Source organism: Pleurodeles waltl, chromosome 6 (assembly GCF_031143425.1).
Source record: "Pleurodeles waltl isolate 20211129_DDA chromosome 6, aPleWal1.hap1.20221129, whole genome shotgun sequence".
Taxonomy (NCBI): domain Eukaryota; kingdom Metazoa; phylum Chordata; class Amphibia; order Caudata; family Salamandridae; genus Pleurodeles; species Pleurodeles waltl.
In genome coordinates this window covers 1,069,150,916-1,069,167,313 of record NC_090445.1, presented here as the reverse complement: position 1 = coordinate 1,069,167,313, position 16,398 = coordinate 1,069,150,916, and the positions used below count along the sequence as shown (strand labels likewise).

Here is a 16,398-nt window from a genome sequence, read left to right as displayed (position 1 = left end):
ACTGAAATGTGCATATATAAAGAAAACTGAGGTTGTTAGGATATTGGTCCACCTCAAAGGTAGCATTGGATTAGAAGAATGTAGAAGACGCACATACAGCATTATCACAAACATAGCAAACTTTCAGAGTTTTCTTAGAATTGTCACATATTGTGGCCCGTTTGTTCCTGACTGGTCTGACAAAACCAATGAGAAATCTTCCAAAGGCAGATGCTGTAGTGGAGTGGTCTGAAGAACAGAAGAAGTCATTTCACAATTTCAAGAAATCGGTATCTGCAGAGAAAACTCTGAGGTTCAATGATTCTTTCAAATCTACTACTAAGCTGTCAGTGGATGTTAGTCTAACCAGACTGAGGAATGTGCTGCTGCCGTGCCAGTCTAGTGGGGTCCAGTGGCCTGCGCTAATAGATCCCTCATGCCATCTGAACAATGCTAGCCGCAAAAAGAAACAGAAGTGACGCCCATTCTGTGGGGTTGTCAAAACGTTCATGTCTATCTTAATGGGAACAGATTTTAAGTTTGCACAGAGCACAAGCCGTTCATACACATTTTCCAAGTGTCTGCATCTAAATCTCCTCCACGAATTGAAAAATGGATTTTTCAGTTGCAGGAATACTCATTCGAAGTGGTATACCACTATGGTGAAGGAAATCCTGCGGAGTGTTTTTTTACACCACCTTCATTGGGCTACGAAGGAGGAAGGGGACCAAGCAAAGAAACTGATGAGTATGCCTGAATAATTAGCTGCGACTCTAAGCCAAAGCTCATGCCAAATAATGTTACATACAACATCAGAAAATGACAAATGTCTGGGAATCATCAAAGAGCTGTGAAGAAGAATAGTTGGCAGTATCTAGCACAGTCCATGGCACTCGGAATACCTGAGGCTAAATTGAGACTCAAAGCCCTCTCTCAGGTATGAGGAGTCATCAGTCATGTAAGAAGGTCTATCACTGAGATAAAATCGGACTGTAATCCCTCACAGTCTAATAGGTCGGGCCTTGGAAGTCATCCACATGAATCATCTGGGGGTTGTTAAAACTAGAATGAGACCTTGACAGAAAGCTTGATTTTCGAATCTTGATCACTCAGTACAAACTTTATTTAAGAACTGCCTCTCTTGCCGTGTCTTGAAAGAATATAGATATACTCCCCATGGGATACAAAATAATATTCCAGCAAGTATGTTTTTTTTTAAAGACAAATAGCAAATAGCTGAGGCATTGTCCTCTAATCCCAGCTAGAAACCAGTGGTGCCTCTTGAAGTCGTAGATAAACAGGAAAAAAATGCTGCAAAAGAAAAACAAACAGCTGCAATGCAAAGTGACTTGTGTTTGCTCTAGTTAGAGCTATTTACGTTATAAATTCCAAACTGGACTTTTCTTGCCACATAAATTGAAAATGAAAAGTAAAACAGAAGACGTTAGCGAGCCGATTCAAAGTGCCACGGCCGCCAAGAGCGCCATGAACGTGAAGGAGGGTCAAAAAAGGAAAAAGAAGCTTGCTCGCAGTCAAAGGTATCAACAAAAGTGCAATTATGCGTATAACAGGGTTGATGGCCAAGGCGGTAACAAGACTGCACCAAGGAGGGACAAACGTAATGGGTTTACCAATGATAAGAAGGGATTTTTGAAAGGCAAGCCCTTGAATGAGGTATAGTGATGGGCGTGCGGTGGGCGTGGTTAAAAGCCCAGATAGATTACAACAGGCCAGAGCACTTGCGCGCTTGGCCTAACAGATCAGTAAGCGGGTGATGGCTAGAGAGAATTACTTTAAGCCAGGGACGTGTGTGCTCCTGTGAGAAGATTTGTCATTCTTCGAGATTTCTTCAGACACATAATGCTAGCATAATTTGGTCAAGTGCATGTGATGGAAATGTGCAATCACCCTCTCCTCCCAGCCCCGGTATTTCTTCTTACAGAATTCACCAGTGACCCTATTGTGAACTGCATAGGTCTGTGTCAGAGGACAGGTAGGGTGTACAGGGAAGCTTCATTGGATCAGAGATAACTAGTGCAAGGTTAGAACACTTCTGTTCCTGATGTTGCTTCTTTAAACACCTCCACTGGCTCATTGGCCAGGGGGTGGTCATTAAGGCACAAGCGCTTGTTATTACATTCAATGCAATATTATTTTCAAGCTAACATAGTACTAAAGATTGCAACCATCCTACTCAGCCATCCATTCAACCATTTAGTCACGCTCTCTCCAGTCATCCTCCAGCTCATTTATCCATCTGTCCATTCATAGAGCAGCTCACCCAACTACTAACCTAAGACCCCGTTTACTCACTTATTCATCTTCATCGCTCTAACCCTCTCTCTGCACGCCTGCTATCCACCTATTCACCCACCTCCAATCTGTTATACACCTAAGTACCCACAATAAAACTAAATATTTCAGAGAACAAATTGGACTACATTGATTGTCTGAACGCGTGGAATTGTGTGTACTGAAATATCATTCCCTACTAAAACTCAAAATGAAAGGAATAGCAGGAAATAGTAGGGGCGGTGGGATGCCACAGCAAGTAAACAAGAAAGAGCAAGGCACTCTGGGACCTAAAGAAAGTACAGGTGGCAACAAACATGCACACTTCAAGGGACACTTTCACGGCACAGAAGTACCATACTTTTAGCAGGACTGCTGGAATTATGCGATTCTGAGTCTGCTGCGTGTTCCACATAGTTAAGAATTTGCCGTATTCGCCACATAATCCATCATCTGCTGCATCATCTGCAGTTTTTAACAAAAAAAAGTTTCTAGCTGAAACGGATCAGAAGGTAGTAAAAACATGGAGACCTGTTCCTGTGCAGCGGAAGGTTAACTGGTCATCGTTCACTTGTTTATTGATATATTGTTATACCGCTGCTAATAAGAAGAAGTATTTTCCCGGCCAATGTATAAAAAGAACAAAATAATGAATTAATACTATTACAAATGTGCCTCGTTGTGCTGTATAATTTGTCTGTTCTTGCTGCCTAATTCATTCAAACCTGCCACGTTACTTAGTCCTCCTTTGCCGCATAATACCAGTAACCCTGAATATTGGCTATTGCAGTGCCACAACTAAACTTGCGTCGAACAGAACACATTGGACAGAGGGCCTATCACACTCCCAAACCTGTCCATACATTTAGTTTGGCTACTAAGATACCCAACCACACTCACCTTCCACTTACCGATACTGACTAGACAGCACCTTTCCAACCACACTTAGGATGTGCCGTTTTCTAAAAGAAGGCTCTATGCAGCCCCTCGTAACACCCTCGTATGTGCAACACAGCACGAGAGCCTTACAGTGGGCAAAATGCTGCAAACTTAACATCTTCTTGCACATCACACCAACACGCGTCTTACACCCATTCGGATGCAGGTAGCTTAACCGCATCATCAGGCCTAGATTAAGAAGCACTTTGGTGCCATACTAATGGTGGCATGCACTATACAAATCGTAATAACAACACATTAACCTACTCCACCCTATTAATCGACATATCGCCATTCACCTACTGACTTACTATTTACCTACTCATTAAACATTTGCCTGCTCATCTCATTCATCGATCCGCCTATTTCTCGACCCATCCACTTGCCCAGGCGCCAATTCACTAACTTGTCCATCTTTTCACCCACCTACCCACAGTCATCTACCCATTCACGCAGTCATCACCCCACACAAACTAAGCAAATGTGGGTGTTCAATGAAAGGTTGCATCGCATTTTAGTACCAACATTTTGAGTGATGGGAACCCCAGGCCACATTCCTAAATCAAATACCCAGGCTCGAGTTACTCACCTAAACTTCTATAGCTGGTATTTCCAAAACTTGAAAGAATTCATCAGAAGAGGCTTCTATAGAATGGCACTGCACTCCAAATGTGAGTCCCAGTAGTAGATACAACCACCAAAGGTTGGAACACATATTGTAGCATCTCCCCGGGTGAGACGTGGAGAACGCATCAAAATTCTAGATACGTTTTTCATAACGAGACGAAGTGCTCAAGAGGAGGCCATACCAGTGAAATGTGCACTGTGCGGTTGTTACACCGCCTGCCTCTTCCCCCAGTTCTACTATCTCTTTTGGGCGTTCAAATATCCATTAGCTACTCCTGTGTGAGTTTGTTATATTGTTTATCAGGTTTGATGACATCCAATCGGAGAACTCGAGGATGCTCAAGGTCGGGGAGAGCTCACAATGATGCTCTCTTTAATGTAACACAGATGTGTGTGTTTTATGCAGTCCTGCTGCCTGTCCACTTTGGACTCCGGCAGTCTGGGATGTAACTGTTTTGTAAACACATGCACTGCAAGCTTGCACTGCTGGTGTTTGTGCTGTAACTGTTCTGTAAACACATGCCCTGCAAGCTTGCACTGCTGCTGTCTGTGCTGTAACTGTTCTGTGTATGTGGGAGACACTTGCACTGCTGTCTGTACTGTACTGTACTGTAACTATGCTGTATATACCTTAGAAGCTTGCACTGCTGCTGTCTGTGCTGCAATTGTTCTGTGTATGTGAGAGACACTTGCACTGCTGCTGCTGTCTGTACTATACTGTAACTATGCTGTATATACCTTAGAAGCTTGCACTGCTGCTGTCTGTGCTGTATCTGTTCTGTATATACCTTAGAAGCTTGCACTGCTGCTGTCTGTGCTGTAACTGTTCTGTATATACCTTAGAAGCTTGCACTGCTGCTGTCTGTGCTGTTACTGTTCTGTAAATACATGCCCTGCAAGCTTGCACTGCTGCTGTCTGTGCTGTAACTGTTCTGTGTATGTGAGAGACACTTGCACTGCTGCTGTCTGTACTATACTGTAACTATGCTGTATATACCTTAGAAGCTTGCACTTCTGCTGTCTGTGCTGTAACTGTTCTGTAAATACATGCCCTGCAAGCTTGCACTGCTGCTGTCTGTGCTGTAACTGTTCTGTGTATGTGAGAGACACTTGCACTGCTGCTGTCTGTACTATACTGTAACTATGCTGTATATACCTTAGAAGCTTGCACTGCTGCTGTCTGTGCTGTAACTGTTCTGTAAATACATGCCCTGCAAGCTTGCACTGCTGCTGTCTGTGCTGTAACTGTTCTGTGTATGTGAGAGACACTTGCACTGCTGTCTGTACTGTACTGTACTGTAACTATGCTGTATATACCTTAGAAGCTTGCACTGCTGCTGTCTGTGCTGTATCTGTTCTGTATATACCTTAGAAGCTTGCACTGCTGCTGTCTGTGCTGTAACTGTTCTGTATATACCTTAGAAGCTTGCACTGCTGCTGTCTGTGCTGTAACTGTTCTGTATATACCTTAGAAGCTTGCACTGCTGCTGTCTGTGCTGTAACTGTTCTGTGTATGTGAGAGACACTTGCACTGCTGCTGTCTGTACTATACTGTAACTATGCTGTATATACCTTAGAAGCTTGCACTGCTGCTGTCTGTGCTGTTACTGTTCTGTAAACACATGCACTGCAAGCTTGCACTGCTGCTGTCTGTGCTGTAACTGTTATGTGTATGTGAGAGACACTTGCACTGCTGATGCTGTCTGTACTATACTGTAACTATGCTGTATATACCTTAGAAGCTTGCACTGCTGCTGTCTGTGCTGTTACTGTTCTGTAAATACATGCACTGCAAGCTTGCACTGCTGCTGTCTGTGCTGTAACTGATCTGTGTATGTGAGAGACACTTGCACTGCTGCTGTCTGTACTATACTGTAACTATGCTGTATATACCTTAGAAGCTTGCACTGCTGCTGTCTGTGCTGTTACTGTTCTGTAAACACATGCACTGCAAGCTTGCACTGCTGCTGTCTGTGCTGTAACTGTTATGTGTATGTGAGAGACACTTGCACTGCTGATGCTGTCTGTACTATACTGTAACTATGCTGTATATACCTTAGAAGCTTGCACTGCTGCTGTCTGTGCTGTATCCGTTCTGTATATACCTTAGAAGCTTGCACTGCTGCTGTCTGTGCTGTGACTGCTCTGTGTGAGAGACACTTGCACTGCTGCTGTCTGTGCTGTAACTGTTCTGTGTGAGAGACACTTGCACTGCTGCTGTGTGTGCTGTAACTGTTCTGTGTATGTGAGAGACACTTGCACTGCTGCTGTCTGTACTGTACTGTACCTATGTTGTATATACCTTAGAAGCTTGCACTGCTGCTGTCTGTGCTGTAACTGTTCTGTAAATACATGCACTGCAAGCTTGCACTGCTGCTGTCTGTGCTGTAACTGTTCTGTGTATGTGAGAGACACTTGCACTGCTGCTGTCTGTACTGTACTGTAACTATGCTGTATATACCTTAGAAGCTTGCAATGCTGCTGTCTGTGCTGCAATTGTTCTGTGTACGTGAGAAACAGTAGCAATGTTGCTGTCTATGCTGTGAGTGTTCTGTGTATGTGTGAGAAGGTTGCTCTGCTCCTGTCTGTACTTTAACTGTTCTGTTTATGTAAGAGGCACACTGTTGCTGTCTGTGCTGTAAGTGTTCTGTGTATGTTGGAGACACTTGCACTGTTGCTGTCTGTACGGTAGCTGTTCTGTGTATGTTGTAGACACTTGCACTGCTTAAGTCTGTGCAACAACTGTTTTGTCTATGCCCGAGAAGCTTGCACTGCTGCTGTCTGTACTGTAAGTGTTCTGTGTATGTGAGATGCTTGCTCTGCTGCTGTCTGCGCAATAATTGGTCTGTGTATGTGAGAAACGCTTGCACTATAATGTATGTATTGTTTGCACAGCTGCTGTCTGTGCTCTAATAGTTCTGGGTACATGACATACACTTGCACATCTGTTGTTTGTGCTGTAGCTGTTCTGTGTATGTGTGAGAAGCTTGCACTGCTGTTGCCTGTGCTGCAACTGCTCTGTGTATGTGAGAGGCACTAGTACTGTTACAGTAGGGGCTTTAACTTTTCTATATGTGAGAGGTGCTTGCACTGCTGCTGCCTGTGATGTAACTGTTCTTTATACATGTGTGATTCTTGACCTCCTGCTGTCTGTACTGTAACTGTTCTGTGTACATGAGAGAGACACTTGCACTGCTGCTGTCTGTGTTGTAACTGTTCTGAGTGAGAGAAGCTTGTTCTGCTTCTGTCAGTGCTGTAACTGTTCTGTGTACATGCGAAAAGTATGCACTGCTCTGCCTATGCTTCAACCGATTTGTGTATGTGCAAGAAGCTTGCAATGTTGCTGCCTTTGCTGTAAATGTTCCTATATGTGAGAGATGCATGCACTGCTGCTCTCTGTGTTGTAAAGGTTCCATGAACATGAGAGAAGCTTGCACTCCTGCTGTCTGTGCTGTAACTGTTCAGTATATGCGAGAGATGTTTGCAGAACTGCTGTCTGTGCTCTAACTGGTCGGTGTATGTGTGAGAAGCTTACAGAGCTGCTGTCTGTGCTTTAACACTTTTCTATATGTGAGCGACACTTGCACTGCTGCAGTCTGTACCGTAGCTGTTTTGTGTATGCATGAGAAGCTTGCAGTGTTGCTGCCTGTATTGTAACTGTACTGTGAGCAGGAGAGAAGCTTGCTATGCTTCTGTCTGCACTGTAACTGTTCTTGTGTATGCATGAAATGTTTGCACTGCTGCTCCCTGTACTGTAACTGTTCTGTGTATGCATGAGCAGCTTGCTCTTCTAACTGTGCTGTAACTGTTCTGTGTACATGATAGAAGCTTGCTCTGCTGCTGTCTGTGCTGTAACTGCTCTGTGTATGTGAGAGACACTTCTACTATTGCTGTCTGTGCTTTAACTGTTCTATTTATGCGTGAGATGCTTATACTCCTCCTGCCTGTGCTTTAATTGTTCTGTGTGAGGTTGCTCTGCTTCTATTTGTGCTGTGATTATTCTGTGTACACAAGAGAAGCTTTCAGTACTGCTGTCTGTGCTGTAACTGTTCTGTGTATGTGTGAGATGCTTGCACTCCGCCTGTCTGCGCTGTAACTGTTCTGTGTGAGGTTTCTCTGCTTCTATTTGTGCTGTGATTCCTTTGTGTACATGAGTGAAGCTTGCACTACTGTGGTCTGTGCTGTAGGTGTTCTCTGTATGCGTGAGATGCTTGCACTCCTCCTGTCTGTGCTGTAAATGTTCTGTGTGAGAAGGCTGCTCTGTTTCCATCTGTGCTATGACTGTTCTTTATACACAAGAGAAGCTGGCACCACTGCTGCCTGTGCTGTTACTGCTCTGTGTACATGAGAGAGAAGCTTGCATTGCTGTCTGTGCTCTAACTGTTTTGCGTACATGAGATAAGCTTGCACAACTAGTGCCTTTGGTGTAACTGTTCTGTGTGAGAAGCTTACTTTGCTTCTGTCTGTGCTGTAAGTTTTCTGTGTGAGAGAAGCTTGCTGTGCTTCTATTTATGTTGTAACTGTTCTGTATGGGAGAAGCTTACTCTGCTGCTGTCTGTGCTGTAACTGATCTGCGTGAGAGAAGCTTGCTCTGTTTCCATCTGTACTGCAACAGTTCTGTGTATGTGCAAGATGCTTGCACTCCTGCTGTCTGTGCTGTAACTGTTTTGTGTGAGAATCTTGCTCTGCTTCTGTCTATGCTGTAAGTGTTCTGTGTTCACGAGAGAAGCTTGCACTACTAATGTCTGTGCTGTAACTATTCTGTGTACATGAAAGCAGCTTGCACTACTGCTGCCTTTGTAACTGTTCTGTGTTAGGAGCTTGCACTGCTGCAGTCTGCACTGTAACTGTTCTGTGTATTTGAGAGACGCTTGCACTACTGCTGCCTTTGTTGTAACTGTTCTGTGTGAGAAGCTTGCACTGCTGCAGTCTGTGCTGTAACTGTTCAGTGTGAGATGCTTGCACTTCTGCTGTCAGTGCTGTGGCTGTTTTGTGTGAGAAGCTTCGTCTGCTATCTGTGCTGTAATTGTTCTGTGTACAAGAGCAGAGCTTACATTCCTGCTGTCTGTGCTGTGAGTTGCTTGCACTGCCAATGTCTGTGCATAATGGTGTTGCCTGTAAAACATCTGCCGGGCTGCAGTGATTTCCAGTGTGGACACAGTTACATATACTTTACACAAAGTTAGCAAAAAGTGACCATGTGCCGTAAATAGCACAAAATTAGCAGTGGGCCTACAGACTTAACCATCGTTCACCTATTTAAAACTTGCAAATAAATATCTATAAAAAAAGAGCCAGCCTTCAGCTGCACAATATGTGCAACTCTGCTAGGTTTCCTAATCCCTCGAACTCCAGTTGGTATTTTGTTTAAACTCAGTTGGCTGCCTTACCCCTCTACCCAAAGCCCCCTCCCCACCCCCAACCCTCAGCCCCCTCGTGACAACACTCCACTTCCCCTAATTAAAAAAAAAAAAAAAAACACCAACAACAGGTCTAAAGGATGCACTGAGCTGAGAAAGATATGAGTTGAAATGACATATTGGGGTCGCTGGGCATATCTCTTCATTTCCCCAGGACACCAGTGAGTTCTGGGAGTAAGGGCACTCAGGATAATGCAAGGAAAAGGAGCATGTGGTCTATTGAGGGCCACAGCAATTATGTGTTTGTTAAAGCTTTAGCTATTTCCGCATGAGTATAGATTTTCCACCGTTCTACATACTCCATCATCTGCTGCATAAGCTACAGATTTCAATAAAAAAATGTTTCTAACGCAGAGGGATCAAAAGTTACTAAAAGTTTGGAAACATGCGGTGCTGTGTTGTAGAAGGCCCTTCGCAAGGGTTGATGGGTCATCATTCGGTTGCTTAGCTTGACAAACTAGCACCAATAACATGGAACCTTTGCCCAGATAGTGCTAATGTATTGAAATTACAAAATAATAAAGTAATAATATCACAAATTATGCGGCATTACACAGCATAATTTGGTCTTCATTTGCCACATAATTTCACTGCCCTTGGCAGGAATGTTTCCAAACATTTGATAAAGAATGGAGCTTTAATGGGCGGCAATGAGGCAAGATGAAATGATGCCCCCCTGCTGGCTATTTGTGATCACAGCAGACATTCTTCCGAGGAAACCCAGCCTGCATAAAAACGAGGGCTCCAGGACTTACTCTCCAGTTTTGTATAAAGCTATATCCGATTTTACTTCCAGACAATTCCTTTATTAATCCTGGCATCTGCTGCACCAGCGGAAGGCACTACAGGCCCCTGCCTGTACGACAATCGGGCAGTACCAGAAGGACTGGTCTTTAGTGTGCCTGCCATTTTCTTGGCTGTTTTTAGCCTGGTGGGCCCATTTTTACTGTTGATTTCCCTGAAGTTTCCCCACAACTGCCTGTTGCAAGCACAGATGCATGCAGTCCCCCATACCATGCAAAAGACCTATAAGCATGCCCTTACAAATTCAAAACTGCCCCAATTTGCATATGAAGGGCACCTTTCTAGCTATCTGATTTTCTAATGAAATGCTCCTTAATTTTAGTGCCTGTGTCTAGTTTGTGTCCCAGCCTGACCTTGAGATGGTGCCACCTTAAAGGGAACTTTCTGGGTCTGGGGCCAGCACTTCAAGCAGATGGCACAACATGGCTGGAGAGAGGGGAAGAACCTCAACACACACTTTTATATGTTAGAATAGCCAATTTTGTTTTACCAACGGGTCTCCATGTCACGAGCTGGACTTTTAGTTGGTCCGGGTTTTGCTGGAATGATGGTCGGGGCTTTAAGTAGGCCAGTCGCTCTGGGTCTCAGACCCGGAAGTAATTAAGAACAGCATTTGAAACATGTCCCTATTGGGTTAATATTTTGCCCCTAACTCTGCCGGTAAAAACTTAGAGTTCTGAATAATGGCTGTAAAGAAACGTTAAGATGCTCCATGTCAGCGATGTAGTTCATGGTTATATTTCACATGGTTACTTAATAATGCATTCCCTAAAAGTTTTTCCTATTTCCAGGATGTTGTTTTCCCTTGTCTTGTGTGTGCAGTATGTTATTCCTATATAGTCAGGTTGTGGATCGGTGTTTAAAATGAGCCACAATTGAGAGCTCTGGAGTTCAGGTCAAAGGTAGTACGAGTTATGGGCCTGTCAGAGGGTAATAAGGGGGTTCGCAATACATGCTCATCCAATATTTGGCCTCTCGACGAGCCCACAAAGCAACGGTCAGGTGTGCTAATTGTGATTCTGTGCAAAAGAGTGTGCTGGAGGTACACAGCTATCCAGTGATTTAAATGGGCAGATACTGCCCAGTACTAAGTACCTGCACTTATTTAATTTTAAAGGGAGAGTACCTGCACTTCTCACCACTGCTCCACAACATTTAATGGGAGAGCGCCGGCACTTTTCTAGAGCAAACAGGTACTCTACGGAGGGAGTACCTTAAACTTCTATTTTTCCATTTAAAAACTGCTGACTGGCTATCAAAATATTGATAGAGCGAAAGTAAAAACAGATGCAATTCTTACAGATGTGTTTGTGTTGTATGTGCAGGGGTGCTTAAGTGAGGGGGTACAAGAAAGGACACGCAGCAGAGAGTAAAATGAGGGTACTGGCAAAGAAAGAGCTGAGGTGTGATCTATGTAGAGCGAAGATTTCAGAAAGATGTGGGGAGAAAAATCGTGTAAATATCTAACAGAGAGGCTGCTGAGGAAAGTGGTGTGAAGGGTTATAATGGGGGTGCCTGAGACCCTCTGACGACCACTGCCTCTTCCACAGACCTTGGTAATGGTTAATTGGGCGATACCTAGCTGAGGCACAGGATTTCAATGTGCAAGTTGTAAGCCACGCCCTTAACTATATAGGCCACACCATTAGGAAAGGTCTCTAAGTTGTGAATAAGCCACGCCCTTTTTAGACACCCCAGCCCCTCCATCACACACACTTTTTTCATCCCACCTAAAGCCCTGGTGGTGGCATTGGCAGCCCCCTACTTAGAATGGGACTGTTGAAGCCCCATGTCTCGGCGAAAAACAAGCCTGGATGAAAGCCGCTCTAGCGACATGGGGTCCTTTGTGTCAAACGAGGGGGTCGGACATTGACTTGCCTTAAGCAAAACTGAATGATTTTTTAAACAAAAAGAAAAGTCTATAAAATGGCTAACTTCGAAGCTAAATAACCCGACTTGTACCCTGAACAGAAATTCTGCGAATCAAAAACGTCTCTTACTATGTATTGTTTGACTGTAGGCAACCTTTGTTACCCACAAGGCAGTTTCTTCTGTTTTCACTCTGTACGTTACCAGAAGATTAAATTGGGGGAAAGTTTAGGGCAAAGGAGTAAAAAAAAACAGACCACACACTTCAAGCAAAAGTGATGAGTATTTCTGAATAATCAAGAACGCAAAAAATTAAACTGCAGTGGTGAAATATAAAGTGAGAAATCACAATATAAGTATGCTGATGTAGGAAAACATGAGAAAAACAGAACAAACAAATTGACATAAAAATAAGAGTTAAAAAACAATAAAACCAGGCACCCTCCTAGCTGGGAAAATCTATACGAAAAAGAACCACTTCTTCAAGAGAATCCACATTTCATAATTGCAGGCTAAGCACGCCTTGAGTGAAAAACACACAGTAATAAACGCAAAATATGTACATTCAGGAGAAAATCGGGGACAAAATAATGTATAGAATAAACCGGAACACACGCTGCTGGAGAGAAAAACAGGAGTAAAAGAAGAGAAATAATGTAAATTTCAGTCGAGATCATAAGGAGGATACCCCCGCCCATCAAAAAAGAGGGACCCTGCCAAAAAAACAGCAAAAGACACACTAAACGAGAAAATACGAACGAAGAAAAAATAATATTAACAAAATCTCTTTGGGGGGAAAGATAGTGGTAAAATAGTGAAGAGAATAACCAAAATGGTAACAGGTTTACATCTGAAAAATAAAATAAAGAGGCAATAAAAACTGTAAATTAAGCAGAACCCCAACATAGAACTGGAGGGATAGGAAATGCCCCCGCACACAGAAAATTCCAAGGGTCACACTAAATCTTGATTAAAAAATCTCTGGCATTGTGACTAAAGAGAACATCGTAAATGAAAAAGTCAGAGGTAAAAACATAAGCACGTGCGTTTCTCCAAATGCAAAGTGGGAGTCAATAGCAAACGGACGCTAATTTAAAGGGGTACGCTTGAAAAGGAACCTGGAGAGAAACAAATGTGACATGCCTCGTTGTGATGGGTTTAAGACTGTCAAAATAAATGTTTTCTTTAATCAGCGCGACAACGCTCAAAGGAAAAAACGAAGCGATTAACCAGCTGTGTCCTCGAAAACTTGTAACCGTTTTCCCCAGCTCACCTCATTAGTAGTTTAAGCACATCACTTGGCTCCGATGTGCCACTGCCAGCCTCGCCAAGCTACGATTTAAACTTTAAAGCGCTCCAGAGAACTGGTTATAAACCCCAGAGACAGACTGCGCACATCAGAGGCCACTCCTGGTTTAGTCACTCCCCCGTGCGGTGCAGCATGAAAGGTGCAAGTACATGTAGTACGGAATACTTGTGAACACACGCTGTCCGCGAGGCCATGTAGCTGCGAGCGCGCGAGATACAGGATAGTGCTGCTGAGCATAGACTGGGCAGTGCTGCTGAGAGTACTCAGGGCACGGGGCACACACGGGACGGTGCTGCTGCGAACACACACGGCATGGAGCAGTGCCGCGAAGTACACAAGGGGCAGTGCTGCTGAGAACACACAGGGCACGCAGCAGTGCCGCTGAGTACACACGGGGCACGGAGCACACACGGACAGTGCTGCTGAGAACACACAGGGCATGCAGCAGTGCCGCTGAGTACACACGGGGCAGTGCTGCTGAGAGCACACAGGGCACGGAGCAGTGCTGCTGAGAACACCCGTGGCAGTGCAGCTGAACACACATGGGGCACGGAGCACACACGGGGCATTGCTGCCGAGAACACACACGGGGCAGTGCTGCTGAATACACATAGGGCACGGAGCACACACGGGGCAGTGCTGCTGAGAACACACAAGGCACGGAGCACTAGAGCTGAGCACACACAGAAACGGGCAGTGGTGCTGAGCACTCGCGGGACACGGGCCAGAGCAGCTGAGAGCACATAGGGTACCGGACAGTGCTACCAGTCACACACAAGGCATGAAACAGTGCTGCTGAGCACAGAGTGCGGTGATGCTGAGTCCACATAAGGCAAGCAAGTGGCAGTATTACTGAGCACACACAGGGCACCTGGCAGTGCTGCCGCTGAACACACACGGGGCAGTGCTGCCAGGCACACGCAAGGGCTGAAGGAGCACTACACACAAGGCACGGGGCAGTCAGTGCTGCTGAACACGCACACAGCACGGGACAGTGTCGCGGAGGGGGCAAAGAGCTGTGGTACCCAGCACACACCGGAACACACACCTGGCGCTGATACTGAGCACACACAGGCGCAGGGCAGTCGTGCTGCGCACACCAAGGGGCACGAGGTGTTCCAGTGGACGGGGCAGCGGTGCTGAAGACACACAGGAATGTTCTCCTTGGCACTCGTGGGCACGGGACGAGATGTGCTCCTCCGCACGCACTGGGCAGCGCTGCTAGCACGTATAAGGCAGGAGGTGAATGTGCACACAGGGCAGTGTGGCAGGGAATGGGCAGTAGTGCTGAGCGCACACATGGCTGTGGTGCTAAATGGTGGGGGCGGGATGAGGGGGTGTCCAGGGATGCACACTGCCGGGGGTTGAGGGGTGAGCACCGGGGCACCTTTTACTGGGCATTAGGGTTTATTTTTCATGATTAGACTTTGAACCAGAGCAATAAGGCGGATAAGGCACAAATGGGACACAGACTGACAAAGAGAAAGGTGGAAAGCAGTGACAAAAAGAGAAAAGAGTGCGATAGACAGGAAAGGAGTGATAAAAGAGGGACGCGCCGCTTGGAATCATGAAACGGTAGGATTGATATTCAGCACCCCTGGCGTCCGGCACAATTCACAAGTTAAGCACTGCTCACAGAGAATGGGCAGTGCTTCTGAGCACACACGGGGCAGTGCTGTTGAACGGACGCAGCACGAGGAGCGGGGCTGCTGAGCACACAGAGGGCACGGTGCAGTTATTGAGCACACACAGGACGGGGGTAGCACACCTCTCTGACCTCTCTTCATGCTACCAGGTGTGCAGAGTCAAAAACAGAGGAACGACGGGATTGTGTGCTCCCCGAAACTACGAGAATCGCGATAGTCAGCGCACGTGCGAGCAGCCACAGGTCCCCCCCACACACCTCCAAAGCCAGCACGCCAACCCACCCCAGCGATTTAGAGACAACCGGACACAGAGCTGGTGAGAATGTGTAATGACAGAACGATGCCAGGCGTGAAGAAGGGACCCTCACGTCTAACGCGGCCAGTGCTTCTGTGAGTCTCCCCGCGCTCCTGTGGAGCCCCCTCTGCTGCTTCTGTGAATTCCTCCGGTGTTTGCGTTAGTTGCCCTATGCTGCTTCTGTGAGTCCCCCCTTTGCTCCTGTGGGTCCCCTATGCTCCTTCTTTAAATTCATCCAGAGTTTCTGTAAGTTTCCTTATGCTTCTTCTGTGAGTTTCCCTTCCCTCCTGTGGGGTCCTCTCTGCTGCTTCTGTAAATTCTTCCAGTGTTCACCGATTCACTCCAGTGAGCAGCTGCCTTGAGTGCCCTGATCCTGCCCCTGTGCGCCCCTCTATCCTCTACATTCCCCCAGGCTGCTCCTGTGAGTTTCCCCTTGCTGGCCCTGTGAGTTCTCCCAGGCTGGTCTTGTGAGTTTCTGTGATGCCCTGTGAGCTCCATGAATTCCCATAAGCAGTCCCCGGTGCTGCTTCTGGAAGTTTCCTTATGGTGCTCCAGTGATTTCCCTGGGCTGCGCCTGTGGGGCCCCAAAGCAGCACACACTACTTCTCCTGGGCTGCTCCGGGTTTCCCTAGGCTCCTCCTGCCAGCTGTCTTGCCCTCGGATCCGAGCTTTGCCCGTGCTGCCCCCCTGAGCTCCCATGCTGCTCCTGTGAGCCCCCACTCGAGCCTCTCCGCTCTTGGCTCTTCAGATGCGCTGCAGTTAGTTACCGGACCCCTTTCCACGCGGTGCCCTGTGCCGCTTACCTCTCCCGTGCTTCCCCTGTGGTTCTCCTGTGTGAGCACGCGCTGGTCTGTGATCTTCCTCCTCACTCCTGTCGCGAGCGCCGGCTCCAGTCCTCGTCCTGTGATGCTGAAGGTCGTCCCTTGCTGCTGCTCGGAGTTCACTGGTGCCGCTTCAATGGATTTCACTGTTCAACACTTGTAAGTCCTCTCTCCCTCCTGCCCTTTCCTGTGAGTTACCCGCCCCCACCCTCAGTGCAGCAGGCTCCAATCAAATCAACTTGGAGGGGGTTAGCGGGACCCCTCCTACCCCCTCACATGCCCATGTTATCCCGCCTTCTCCCCAGCCGCAGACCCCTAACACCCCTTCACTGACTGACAAGCTCACAGAGAGAATACCAGTCTCTGCATCACCACCCACCCCCTGCTGCTGAGTTTG

General features: G+C 46.3%; 1 protein-coding gene across 2 annotated transcripts in view; it reads right to left on the bottom strand.

Annotated features, from left to right (window-relative positions):
• Positions 1-16,183, bottom strand: part of LOC138300551 (alkaline phosphatase, tissue-nonspecific isozyme-like) — a 229,167-nt gene extending 212,984 nt beyond the window's left edge. The window contains exon 1 of one of the 2 annotated variants that reach the window (XM_069240081.1): positions 15,984-16,183. The gene's annotated coding sequence lies outside the window, so the exon portion shown is untranslated. Of the gene's footprint in view, positions 1-13,203; positions 13,289-15,983 lie in introns of those variants that run through there. The other variant, XM_069240082.1, reaches the window with a different exon arrangement.
• Between the last annotated feature and the right edge of the window lie 215 nt (positions 16,184-16,398).